The following is a 13748-nucleotide window of genomic DNA, read 5'->3' as shown; positions in this document are numbered from 1 at the left end:
GGATCGAACCCGCAAACCTCTTAGATCAACGACTCACGCTACTCCCACTACGATACAAGGAGGGAGGGAGGGGGGCAACGAGGGGCTTCTTTTAGTGAATATTGTCTCCGTCATTGTATTTCCAGATCTCGGGTATTAAACAACTACCGCTTACAGAGCAGAATTAACCTACAGAATTAAAAGTAAAATACTAAACTGTGATCATGGATGTTTAGAGCTGGAAAAATTTCTCCACACAGCTGCTAGCACAATACTATATTACCGACTTGGATAGTTCATATTCCAAGTACTGTACTGCTTTACCGACACCGCCCGCAGGTGTGTGTGTGTGTGTGTGTGTGTGTGTGTGTCCACCAACAGAACGATTAATGCGGGTTCCAGTTTTTGCATTCAACAGTAGTGTACTGCTCTACTGAATACAACCTTTTTGTACATCATACAGGCAGGTGGTCAATTATACTCTGTACGGTACGTAGCAAATAAGCTAATGGGGGTAATTTCAACTGGGAAATTGTTTAAAAGTACCAAATTTTATATATAAACAACAATAAACACCAACCGTGAGGCTTTATAATATCGTAGTAAAAGTCATGCATTCGTACTTTGCTCAAATCTAATATATAGAAGTTTGCTCTTACTCATATGTACAGCTGCCAGTTGTTCTGTAAAAAAGAAAAGATGACCTTCCCAAGATCTCATTGTACACTGTTCGATCTATAAAGTTTGGTTTGGCAATCAATTTTTCAGCTATTTCCAATCTTACACTCAAGTCTCTATTTCTGACTTATTCCATTTACACTCGAGTTTAGTCAAACTTAACCTCGTTCTCCATTACGAATCTTTTGTCGTCATGAGCTGACAACAAAATCACAAGAAACTAATCGAAATCTTATTTTCCTGTATGCTCCTCTTCACTGCTGTTGGACTGCACTGGGTTGAGCATACATTCAAAGTCTGCAGTTTTGACTTGTAATTACAATCTCACCAAAGTATATGTTACAAGTCTTGCATAATCCTTTTCTACTACTACAGTGTATTACGAGAAACTAATCCAAATCGTATCTTTGATACTTTTTCCTGCAAGGTTCTGTGTTTTCTATAAATAACCAATAAACAAAAGAAAGAAGCTATCCTACACTTATAAGTGTAAAGTAGTTTCCCATTCTTTTAAACACCCACAAATGATCTCAACAACCTACGTCACTACCCACATACGTCACAAGTGACGTAGGACCCCAACCACCCGCATAAAACCCAACTCTACGTCATTTCCGCCTTATGCCCTTTAAACTAATTAACTTTGTAACATCTGCTAACATCTGCCCGACAGCTGTTACGCGCGTTTCCACCAGGTCACCACTACTGCTGTAGCTCAAACCGTTTACATATTTATGGTTGTGTTATATATACATCTTTTTGCCTAATTTGATCCAAGGAATCAATACGTAAGTTATTAACACTTATTTTTTGAACACCCTTTATACATGTTTCTGTATTTATTGGTATTTATGTTGTTTCATGTGCTCCCCATAGAAAGGTTAAGCATACTGTTTGAAATATTTTGTGCAGAAGTGTGGAAAGATATTTAAATTTAAAATCCGCATAATAGTGTGGATGGCTTTGACAGTTAATGATAAATAAAGTTTAAGGCTTTGAAGAAAAATAAAATTTTGAAAACTTGTGAATACTTATATCTTTCTACTGTTTATTGTAAAGTAACTTTTTGATATTATATATTTGTAAAATATTCTATTAATTAAAAACATTTGATGAGGTATATCGTGTTACCATGCTAGATTTATTAATGAAAATTGAATAAATAACTATGGATAAATAAAATAAATAAATCCGGAGCGCCGTAGGAAAATAAAATGCAATATGGCTACTTGGGTGTTGTGCGGGTTTTGCCTACCATAAAATGCAGGGTCACTTTGTCCATGTACACTACTGTACTAAATTGTTGATTATTGGGTGTATACTATGTATGCTTTTATTTTCCCCTACATTCTAGAGTATATTATATATATTTTTGTAATATCGGCGAAATATTAGCAATTTTTAAATATTCCAAATATTGTATTAGTAAAATAATTTGTATACTGTATAATATAGCGTAATTCAATATTGTACAAGTAATGTGATTCAATATAAAGATTTAATACATTTTAAATATCCTATTTTAAATTATGGGGGTTTTCTTAGTTGTTTTTTTGTTATTATTACTTTTGTCATGAAACAATAAAACATGAGTAATAAAATCGTAGTTTTGAAAAATTTTATGTAAGTTGTTGAACATTAAGTAAACAACAACAATACACTCTAGAACAAGATAGTCTGGTCATGGGCAACCACCCTGAGCCAACACTTTATGGACCGGGTGAATAATAGCTACTTTTAATATGACATCGATTGGAGCAAAACTGTAGCTGAATTGTTGACTGTAGGCTGTTGGATCTTAAACACTAATTTGTTAAAAATGTCAACCATTCTGAAAGTTTCCGTAGCGAAGCACGGGTATTCCGCTAGTAATTATACACATGAAAATTCTTTAACACTAACTTCATTCCACTCTGTATAATAGCGATATCTGTAGCAACGCGACTTCTTGTTTTATATGTTTTTCCTTCTGTTTTAGCCATTAGTCAATGTGTTAGTCAAGTGATTCATTGAAACAATTAAATACGACTTAAATTAACTCTACTAAACCACACCATACTAAAAATTAATTTTCTCAGTCAAAACTAACTATAAACATTCCGCCACCATTCATTGCCCGTGTAAACTGTTGGTCCATTAACTATTTATGGTCTATGATACGACTGGTCCATTAGTAAGGGGGGAGGGGGTCATCGTCCCCCGTCTGTGTCCAATGATTCACCGCCTTCTAAATAGCAGACAGAACTACGCCCCCGCCAATCTAGTGAGCAGTGAGCAGTTAGTACAACTAAATAAGGCGATTGGTCCACAGAGGGTTCGTTAGTGTCAAGGGATATACGGTTGATTGGCGTCGAGTTTTGAAATTCAACTTCTAATTATAACTTATATATATATTGTGGGTACATGAGTGTCATGGATGCAAAAAAAAATAAATTATTCAAGGATGGGTAGACCAATAAAAAGTACGTATAGTTCAAAAAAATAATACAGTACCTCAGACGTAGCAATTTTGGGGATGCGGAATACTATCCCCCGGAAAACTACCCCCCCCCCAGGTGAAACGTGACGTCACAAAATCTGCTAACTGACCAATATGGAAGCCGTGTCCGCGACTGGAATTCTACCCCCCTAGCAAAATGTAACACTATGTAATTGTAATTTTAATTCGAGTAATTCCGTTTAGTAACAGAACAGGCATGTGGGGTATATCATACTGAATTTTGAAATGTAACAGCAAGTTTGGTTGGTTAGGTTAGGTTAGTTTAGAACAGTATGACAACGAAACTTGAGTGTCCATCACTGGAACTGGAAAACTGCCCCCCCCCAATCTCTGACGTCATGTTAACTTCAGAGATCGGGGGGGGCAGTTATGTCAGATGTTTTCTTATCTAAATTAATTAGATTTAACAAGTTCCAATATTTACAGCTATATCTAAAAAAAATTGCCGTCGTGTCGTGATAATGGACACACATACACGCACTAAACCACAAGTAAAATATTGTACTTAACCATATATAAAATATGTATATATACGTATATTGCCATATAAATAAAATATATATGTAATAGCTTATTCAATATATGGGAAATTCACTAAAAACAAATTCTCGCGTCTAAAGCATATTTTAACATAAAATCTCTTTAGCAATGACACAATCATTTCACCTTTCTTTACCCAAACTTCCTTTTTCCGAGTTGTGTAACTAGGCCAGTTTTGCAACTGTTTGCATAGTTGCTGCTGACATTGTTGCTGACTATCCCGTGTTTATGCTGACGTAGGGGCGCCGTATTCAGCCTATGATTCACGTGTTTCCTTACGTACGCAGTCGATCTCCGTTTCAAAATATCATTCAACAGTCGGAGTGGAGTGCTTGTGCTGTTCCAGTAGTTGTAGTTGGAATATTCAACATGAGGCATCATCGGTTGCTAAGGGATACGCTATTTATGGATAAACGTAATGTGAAAGGTAAACTTTAAATTAAATTCTACAACTTTTTATATAGGGAACATTATTAATCACAATTTTTGTTTATTTTATTTTCTCGTCCATTATCTAACAAAATACGTACGTTTTTATTGTGGTTTTATTTTGATTTGTGAACTAGTTTTGATTTTTGTTTTTGTGATTTTTTGAGAAAGATTCAACTTCAATTTTGCAACTGTAGTGAATCAGGTTTCATGATAAAAAAGTGATAATTATATATTATCATACTGGGGAAAAGTTGGTTGGTTGTTTTAATTTGTGTAATGTAGTTTAGTTTGTTGTTAACACGAACAATAGGAATTAAAATCACACTGATTCTAGTATACTGTAAAATTTGTGGATGACTAGTTACAAGTAATAACTAACAGTATACAACTGTCTATCTGACAGAAAAGAAATTTTGGTTGTTTTGTTGGTGTTCGTGCATCGGTATTTTATGTCATGAATGAAGAAAACAAGTTTAAACTAAAAGAACAAATGTATTAGGGGTCATTAGCCATCTGTCAGAAAAAATAGTGTGTGTTGATTAATTGGTATTTGATCCATACATTAAAATTAATGGAAAAGTTTAAATTTAAGGCATAACTGTATTACGTGTCATTGAAATTTCCACATTGAACTATTTTGTAATTACAATAAATTACACAATCGTACATATTAAGTTAGTTATTGTTGTTGAACCAGCAATAATCAGTCATGGCTTTATTCTGTTTTTAACTGTACCAAACTGTCTTTAATTATTGGGCTGTAAATAAAATACCCTAAAACAGCTGATCGCCTGCAACAATGCTGTCATCTGATTCATTCAACATATGCACGTTACACACCCTAGCGTATAGTATCGTAAAAATCAAATCTAATTAACATAGTTAATTACTGGACTAATTACATTGTTTGTGACCAGGCAATTCACAATTAATTACCAGTTTCAATCACAAGTGCAGGGTGTTCGCGAAGCTCCACAGCGACGGGAAGGGCTTCGTCATCCAATTTGGTTTATAGCAGCTGTTATAGAGTGTTAATTGTAATTCGTGTTTACCCCCCCCCCCTTCCCCTCTGGACACGTCACGGACAGGGTTATAGCTGGTCATAAAGCTGATGGCAGTTAAGGTCAGGCGGATTTTAGGGTCTGAAAAGAAGTTTCGAGTAGGGCTTAGGTCACGTAGCAGTTCTTTCTTCAGTTCCTCTACCACAGTTTTAATAACATTAAGGGATTAAGTCGTTGTCAGCTCGGTTCAAATTTGAAGGTAAAGCTCAAGAGTTTTCATTCGGAAAATTAACAATTGCCAAAAGTTCTGGACACATGTAAGAACAGGTGGGTTAAGAACAGTTTCTGTCGGACGACAGCCTTAAATCATTTTCTAAAACTTAAGCCAACAATTATAACAAATTTCAGCACCAGTATGTATAGTATAACGGAATGACCAACATAGATTACAGTATGATATGGATACAATTATCTCATACGAAGAGTACGATGAATAGGTGGAAATAATACAGTATTAATTTTACATAAAGAATACAGTAGGAATGTTCTAATTATCGATGGTAGAAAATAATAGTCACATTATTTAGGAATACCCTAATATACTGAAAGTGAACAGTAAGGCATGTGAAAATAATTTCAAACTGCGAATATACAGGTCGTAATAGTAGGTCTAAATAATATGCCAACAAAACATAGAATGGACAGCAGGATATGGGTAAAAATGCGTACCAAACATAGAGTGGCCTGTAGAACAATTGTACACATACGCCAACTAAACATAGAGTGGACTATAGACCAATAGTAAACATACGCCAACCAATCACAGAGTGGACTGTAGAAGATTAGTAAACATACGCCAACTAAACTTAGAGTGGACTGTAGAACATTAGTAAACGTACGCCAACTAAACTTAAAGTGGACTATAGACCATACGCTAACCAAATACATAGTTAGTTGACTGTAGAACATTAGTAAACATACGCCAACTAAACTTAGAGTGGACTATAGACCAATAGTAAACATACGCTAACCAATTACAGAGTGGACTGTAGAACATTAGTAAACATACGCCAACCAAACATAGAGTGGACTATAGACCAATTGTAAATACACGCTAACCAAATACAGAGGACTGTAGAACATTAGTTAACATACGCCAACTATACTTAGAGTGGACTATAGACCGATAGTAAACATACGCTACGCTAACCAAATACAGAGTGGACTGTAGAACATTAATAAACATACGCCAACTATACTTAGAGTGGACTGTAGACCGATAGTAAACATACGCTAACCAAATACAGAGGACTGTAGAACATTAGTAAATATACGCCAACTATATAGAGTGGACTATAATAGACCAATTGTAAACATACGCTAACCAAATACAGAGGACTGTAGAACATTAGTAAACATACGCTAACCAAATACAGAGTGGACTGCAGAGCATTAGTAAACATACGCCAACCAAACATAGAGTGGACTATAGACCAATAGTAAACATAAGCCAACCAAACACAGAGTGGACTGTAGAACATTGGTAAACATACGCCAACCAAACATAGAGTGAACAGTGTCAGCGTGACAGTAGAAGTTACGCAGTCAGGTGATGAGTCAACTGTACGTCAGCACAGGGGGATCTGGAGTCAGTTAGCACAGGTGGAGGGGCAGAGCAGCGCAGAGGAGCATTTAAATTTCCAAACAGTTGTCAAAAAGAAACTCCTTTCTATCCGATTGTAGCCCTGGCTGAAGAGAAAGTATTTTCATGTCCCTCTTTCGTCTTCCACTATAAATTAAAATTTTTATTCAATATACAGTTATATTGTACACAAGGTAGTGTGTAAACAATTTACTGTATAATCCTAATAAGAGTCCTCCCCTATCCTGCCTTTAGCCGAACATTTATTAATCCTATCTAAATACAAGAACAAGAGATGGGTGATAATTTGACTAGAAGAGGCCTCCTATATGTCCTCCTCCCTCCCTCCTCTTTTTTAACATGTAGGCCTACATAAGTCCAGTTGAAATAAAATATCTGAACATAGTTTATTAGCATTAGCATAGCTGAAGTAATATTACCTTAGTAATAGTTATAGTTACCTCAATAGGATAATGGTTATAGTTTTCACCCTTAATTTTTTACCTATAAACTTACAAGTCTATTTAGATTCTGTGAGATATGGTCAATTTTAACTATATTTAGTGAAAGTAAATTTGAAACAACAAATAACACAACAATACAACTAAAGCGTTGCCCTTCATAATGGTGACTTTGAACTTTTAATCCGATTGATTAAATCCTCTTTTAATCTTTGAGCTGGTGGTTGCATATACAGGGTGATTGATATAAGTGTGCCAGCCGTTTTATTCGAAAACTATAAGAGATATCAAAAAAAGTTAAATGGTAAGTGCCTTGGATTTTTTATTTAAAAAATTATAGTCAAGTCAAAAAAATTATTTTAGCCGCCATTTTTCCAATATGGCCGCCAACTTTGATTTTTCTTATGGAACGCCCTGTATTTTATGATGTATTCTGGTAGAAAATGTAATTTTAAGACGATTTTATTATTTTAATTTTTTTCATAAACCTAACCGTTTCAAAGATAATAATGGTTAAAGTTTTGAAATTTTTGCATGAGAAAGAGTTTCGATAAAGGCCTTAGCAAGCATGCCAGCTGTTTTATTCGAAAGCCATTCAAAATTTCACAACTTAAACCATTATTATCTTTGAAACGGTTAGGTTTATGAAAGAAATTACAAGATTAAAATCGTCTTAAAATTACATTTTCTACCAGAATACATTATGAAATACAGGTTGTTCCATAAGAAAAATCAAAGTTGGCGGCCATATTGGAAAAATGGCGGCTAAAATAATTTTTTTGATTTGACGATAATTTTTTAAATAAAAAATCCAAGGCACTTACCATTTAACTTTTTTTATATCTCTTATGGTTTTCGAATAAAACGGCTGGCACACTTATATCAATCACCCTGTATGTTTTTGCTAGTCACGTATGTATAGTAAGCTACTTCATGTCATATTTAAGACAAAACAGTCTATAGTCTGAGTGATGGAATCTGTTTTATGACCCTCCGTCTACTTGGGGTCTGGCCAATGGTTTAAGGCTCGGGCCAGTCTCAGATAGACAGGTCCTATCACACACACTATAGTTACTTCGCCTCGTACTAAACAGACTCCTCCAGCATGATGTTGACCCCGATGTAATCATCTCTAAATATATCAGTGAGGTACTAAGTTGGGATGCTGGAGACAGGTTCCCTCATACAGACCATAGTTGCTTCGTCTAATAACAGACTTCTCCAGCATGATGTTGACCCAAAAGTCGTCATCTCTAAATATATCAGTGAGATGAGGTGGTATGCTGGAGACAGGTCCCATCATACAGACTATAGTTGCTTCGTCTAATAACATACTTTTCCAGCATTATGTTGGCCCCTATGTCGTCATCTCTAAATATATCAGTGATGAGTGATGTACTGAGTGGATGCTGGAGACAGGTTCCATTATACAGACTATAGTTACTCCGTCTTGTACTAAACATACATCTCCAGCATGATGTTGACCCCGAAGTCGTCATCTCTAAATATATCAGTGAGGTACTGAGGTAGGATGCTGGGGCTGGTTCCATAATACAGACTATAGTTGCTTTGTCTAGTAAGTTCTCCGGTATGATGTTGACCCCGATGTCGTCATCTCTAAATATATCAGTGAGAGGAGGTGGGATGCTGGAGACAGGTTCGATCATACAGACTATAGTTGCTTCGTCTAATAACAGACTTCTCCAGCATGATGTTGAAGTCGTCATCTCTAAATATATCAGTGAGGTACTGAGATGGGATGCTGGAGACAGGTTCCATTATACAGACCATAGTTGCTTCGTCTAATAACAGACTTCTCCAGCATGATGTTGACCCCGAAGTCGTCATCTCTAAATATATCATGAGATGAGATGGGATGCTGGAGAGAGATGTTGCAGCGAGTAGCGAGCCTGTGATGTCATAATGAGTCATAGGCCAACCACCTCTGACTGTGGGTGTCAGGGTGTTCCAATGCATTAATGCACTACGGGATCTGAGTCTTTGTCTCCAGTAAATTATATTTAGATAAACTAACTGCTGAACAGTTGAACTACGGAAAATTAGAAATTGAGTTCCCAAAAGTTTAGAAAACGTCCCAAATTTAGAGAATTGTGTTGGTTGAAAACCGGAGAACTTTGTGAGTAAGATGGATTTTGTACGTAAAAGATTTAGATATCGACCGTAAAAATTTTACAATTTGTACGTTGGATTTACAGTCTAATTTTCTAATCATTAATTGAGGGTTAAACGGTTTTAGTGAATTTCTCGTAAGAGAATAAGCTATTACGGTAGGTCTCATGGTAAGACCTGGAACCGGGACCCATTTCCCTTTGTTTTTGGGGATCACAGAGGCCAAGAACACTATTAGTATACATGTGTGCGTTAACACGATAGTTCATATAAATTCATCCGATTTTAATAAAATTTGGTAGACATGTGTAAACCTACAATTATTCTAACGAGTTCGTGACATAATCAAACTATGGAAACAAATTTTTGGGGTAAATCATATTTTTACCATTAAGTCTCTCAAAATATTTGGCAATTTTCCTCTAAACCATTTTGTAGATATAACAATAATAATTTAATTTAGTACATTGAACGTAAATTTACGCCTAATGGTTACGGAGAAAATCCCATTACACTGTAAATTTAAAATTCCCATACTTATGTAGAATAAGTACACTGTTGTAGTTTGCTTGTTTATGTATACATTCTGATCAAATTTTGAAAACTTACCATTTCGTCCTAAGTTTTTTTAAACGAAAATTTTTTTTCCTAAGGATTTTGTTAAAAACGCACCTTATTACCTTCCCTGTAGCAGAAATTTAAGTACTCAACTGAATATGAGAACATATAAACTAAACTAACTGTAACTATAAACTGAACTATATTTAGTACTGAGCTTTCTTACGAAGTCCAATATAAACTATTTGACTGAGATTTGGACGTCGATCAACAGTTAAATAATTTATATTTTACGTCGAGAGACAGCTCAAAAATGCTTTTTTGGACGTCGTGGCATTTAGACGTTGTGCAACACTCCCAATAAATATGACAACAGGTTTAATGCAATATCTTAGTAAAATATCCAATCGGAAAAATGGAAATTCGCTTAGTCTGTAGGTTTGTTGTGGCGGGAGCGTGAATTTTCATTGAGGACTATTACAATCAATATTTTCTTCACGTTCGTCACATATTTCAATAAAAATTACCTGTACTGCATCACCTACACATCCACACAACTATTGGTGATCCTACTAGAACCCAGTAAGAGCGAAATAGCTCATATTTTGATAAAAATATGAATCCATTGATGAACAAGAATAGCGGCCATTGAGAACGGCTGGATATTTGGACAGTTTGATAGCTCGCGTGCCGACGGTTCCACTTCTACTTGCAGATTGGGCGTAATTTTATCCATTGATTGGCCAAAACCACCTGTACAACCCTATCAGATCGAACACGAATACAGCAACCGTTATAGAACTTACTAAACGGGAATTCCGGCGACTTTGTTTGAGGATGGGTGAAAGAGAATTATGTAAGTTAACTGGAATTATATAGCTATAAAAATCGTGTTTGAATTCAAAATTTATGCATTCTTATTTTATGTTATTTATTTTATAGTATTTATTTTATTATATTTTTATCTTTGCTTTTACAGGGCAGACTTAAATTTACTCTCTGTTTACAGTATTACAACTGGTTTAGAAAAACAAGATGAAACAAAACAAAATTAATAAAATATAAAATTTCTTAGAAATTTTAGTTACAAAAAATAAAATGGCCTACCAGGTTAAATTTTATAATGGTATCTTAAGATTTTTTTTAAAATAGGCCTACATAAAAACTCATACAGCAAAATGGAAAATATATTACTAGCGAAGTGCTTTTCTAAAAACTGTTATTCTTGATTTTCACTCATGTCAACAAAATTAACCTTTTCCCAATTTTTTGTACTTACTTATAGGTCACCCTGTATAATAATTTTATCATAGTGAACCAACAAGAGATTAGAGTTCATTACACTGCACGTTAAAAAGACCCAAGTACGGTATTTCGTATACAAGGGAAGAACTACTAATTAACTTTTATATTTCTTTCAATAATACAAAAAATAAAAATGAAGGATATTCAACTTATTATTTTTCTTATTTTCTCCGTACCCAATAACTGTACAAAACCCCTCCAAGATACAGTACTAAATAATTGGGTTTTAAGCTCTACAAAATTATGTTGAGAGAAATTGGAATATTCTATGTTGTAGGGTCAAATATAAGAAAACCAAATTTTCACCCCATAAAACCCAATGGTGGTTTAACCGTTTGAATAAATGTCATCTAAATAGGATAGTATTTGCTCGAGTTACCTACGGAAACAAATTTACACATACCAATTTTAACGGGCGTTATTTTGGGGCTCTACAAAACGAAAAAGTAAATCGGTCCCGAGTCCAGGTCTTACAATTAGACCAACGGTAATAGCTCATCCACTATAGGTGAAATTCGTTAAAACTTACCAAAATAGTATATGATCAAACCACTATTGTTGACGCACTCGATTTCGAGTAAACGAATCGTACTATTCTGTCGTGGTGTTGTGCCATTGATATGATGGGACAGCGTTAGCGCCCCGTCGGGACCAGCCAATGTGTTAGTGATAATGCGGTGATCTGGCGGGTAAATTGATTTGTATGTAGGAGAGGGGCAACTACCCCCCGCGTGTGTTATCTTGCCTACAACATGTCCCACCCTTGTAGGCCTAATGTGCGTTATCGTTATCAGTTGTGTACTAAACCATAGCCACCTCTAGTCTACAAGGCTGCGGCGACGGTGTGGCAACGTCGCACCGGCCTGTTGCCATGGTAACAAACGTGTAAACATAAACATTGTGCAGACGCTCTATCAGTGCATCAGCTGTTTTGGAAGGCCGGTTCTGCGGCGTTGCCAAATTTCTCTCTCCACGGCCTTGTACAAGCATTTGAGGACGCAATAAATAAACACTTGATGGAGGTTATGTCATGTCACCGGTAAACGTTTATTACAAATTTGTTGAACGGACAAGTTTAACTGGCTATCTAAATCTTATTTGCATTTGTATTTGAACTCTTTTACACTCGTAAGGTTTGGCGACATTAAAGAAAACCATAATTGGAATTGAGTCACCGTAGCCTACATAGTGAATTAAGGTTATTTTATTGTTATGGTTTAGGTTAGAATGGTAATGTAGTGTTGAAATGTATCAGGTTAGGGGAAGGCCGCGACTACGAAGGAAACTACTAAGGTTCTACTTTAGTTATATTATTGTAATTCTGATTATTCTATTGCACAATGTAAGTTGCATGTTACAATACGTGTTTACAATGACTTTTTCTGACAAAAATTTAAATCTTGCCTGGTTACTTTTTGATATAACATTACTGCTTATTGCTCGGATAATTGTGGTGTTAATTGACTTCAATATTGTCTGATTACCTAAATATAATAGTTTGACTACTAAACCTTTCCCTTTAGGCTACAACCCTTCATAAACAATAGTATTGTTGTTTTTTCAGGGTCCAAGGGGGGGACTTTAGCCCCTGTAGCCCCCCTAACAATACACAAGAAGCAATCCTACTAACGCCCACCACCTAATTACGCTAACAATGTTTTACATAATGATACTTTCACGTGCATTCCTCCCGTGGTCGCGTGGGTGAATGGAGGCCGATTCCAGTTCCCCCCGCGGTGGGCTGCATGACTCACCGCTAAGCCTGCCCTCGCCTTCTCGCCTTCAGTATGATATCATCATGCGAGACTCGACGTTCGCGCGCGCTCTGCTCGAACCTAACCTCAAACTTTTTATGAAACCCCGGTGTTAACTGTTTACTCTATGGACCAATTTACCCGCGTTTTCAATGAAGTCATCTCCGGATCGTGGATTTAAATACAATGGATGTGTGATGTTTACGGACTAAGGTTTTATTTACTCAGCCTTTGGATATCCCAAACATTTCAGGTTGGTGATTTTGGGGTTAGAGGTCAAATGGGGTATACTTGTATTGTATGATGCCTATTACCCTACCTATCCCTATACCTGGTATCTGGTCTGGTAAACTATAGAATACACACCTAAAAAACTACCCAATTGTTGTAGCAACATACATAAATAATGATAAATTAACCTAGTAAATGTTATTAACTTTTAAATGCTTTAGTTCAACTTCTGGTATTTGTGTTATGGGTTACCACTACCAGATTTAGCATAATCACTAAAGTATATGTTTACTTATTATTTGTAGGTTTAGGTTACAATATAAACAAGTAATAATTAATTTTTACAAATATTTTTACGATACCGTACTTTTAATATTTTTACAAAGCACGCCAGAATCTTTAATTTTTTTACTGTACATGAATTTTAGTCTCATCGTAGATTTAATTCTCTAGCACAAATATTTTGTCTCATACTCTTACATTATTAATGGCAAAAAATTTAATGAAAGCAACACATTCCCCTTTACTTCGGTCATT

The 13748-nt window shown here is 35.6% G+C and overlaps 1 protein-coding gene across 2 annotated transcripts in view; it reads left to right on the top strand.

Moving 5' to 3' along the window:
* The window catches only part of LOC129005677 (dual specificity protein phosphatase 10-like), a 104898-nt gene that overhangs the window by 26521 nt on the left and 64629 nt on the right, over positions 1-13748 (top strand). Inside the window, exon 1 of one of the 2 annotated variants that reach the window (XM_054434640.1) lies at positions 13024-13233. The exons of the other annotated variant lie outside the window; for it this stretch is intronic. The gene's annotated coding sequence lies outside the window, so the exon portion shown is untranslated. Of the gene's footprint in view, positions 1-13023; positions 13234-13748 lie in introns of those variants that run through there. 2 annotated transcript variants of the gene reach the window in all.

The sequence above is a fragment of the Macrosteles quadrilineatus genome, unplaced genomic scaffold (genome assembly GCF_028750875.1).
Source record: "Macrosteles quadrilineatus isolate MER2022 unplaced genomic scaffold, UCM_ALF_1.0 Scaffold_30__1_contigs__length_1495292, whole genome shotgun sequence".
Taxonomy (NCBI): Eukaryota; Metazoa; Arthropoda; class Insecta; order Hemiptera; family Cicadellidae; genus Macrosteles; species Macrosteles quadrilineatus.
This window is presented reverse-complemented; position numbering and strand designations above follow the sequence as displayed.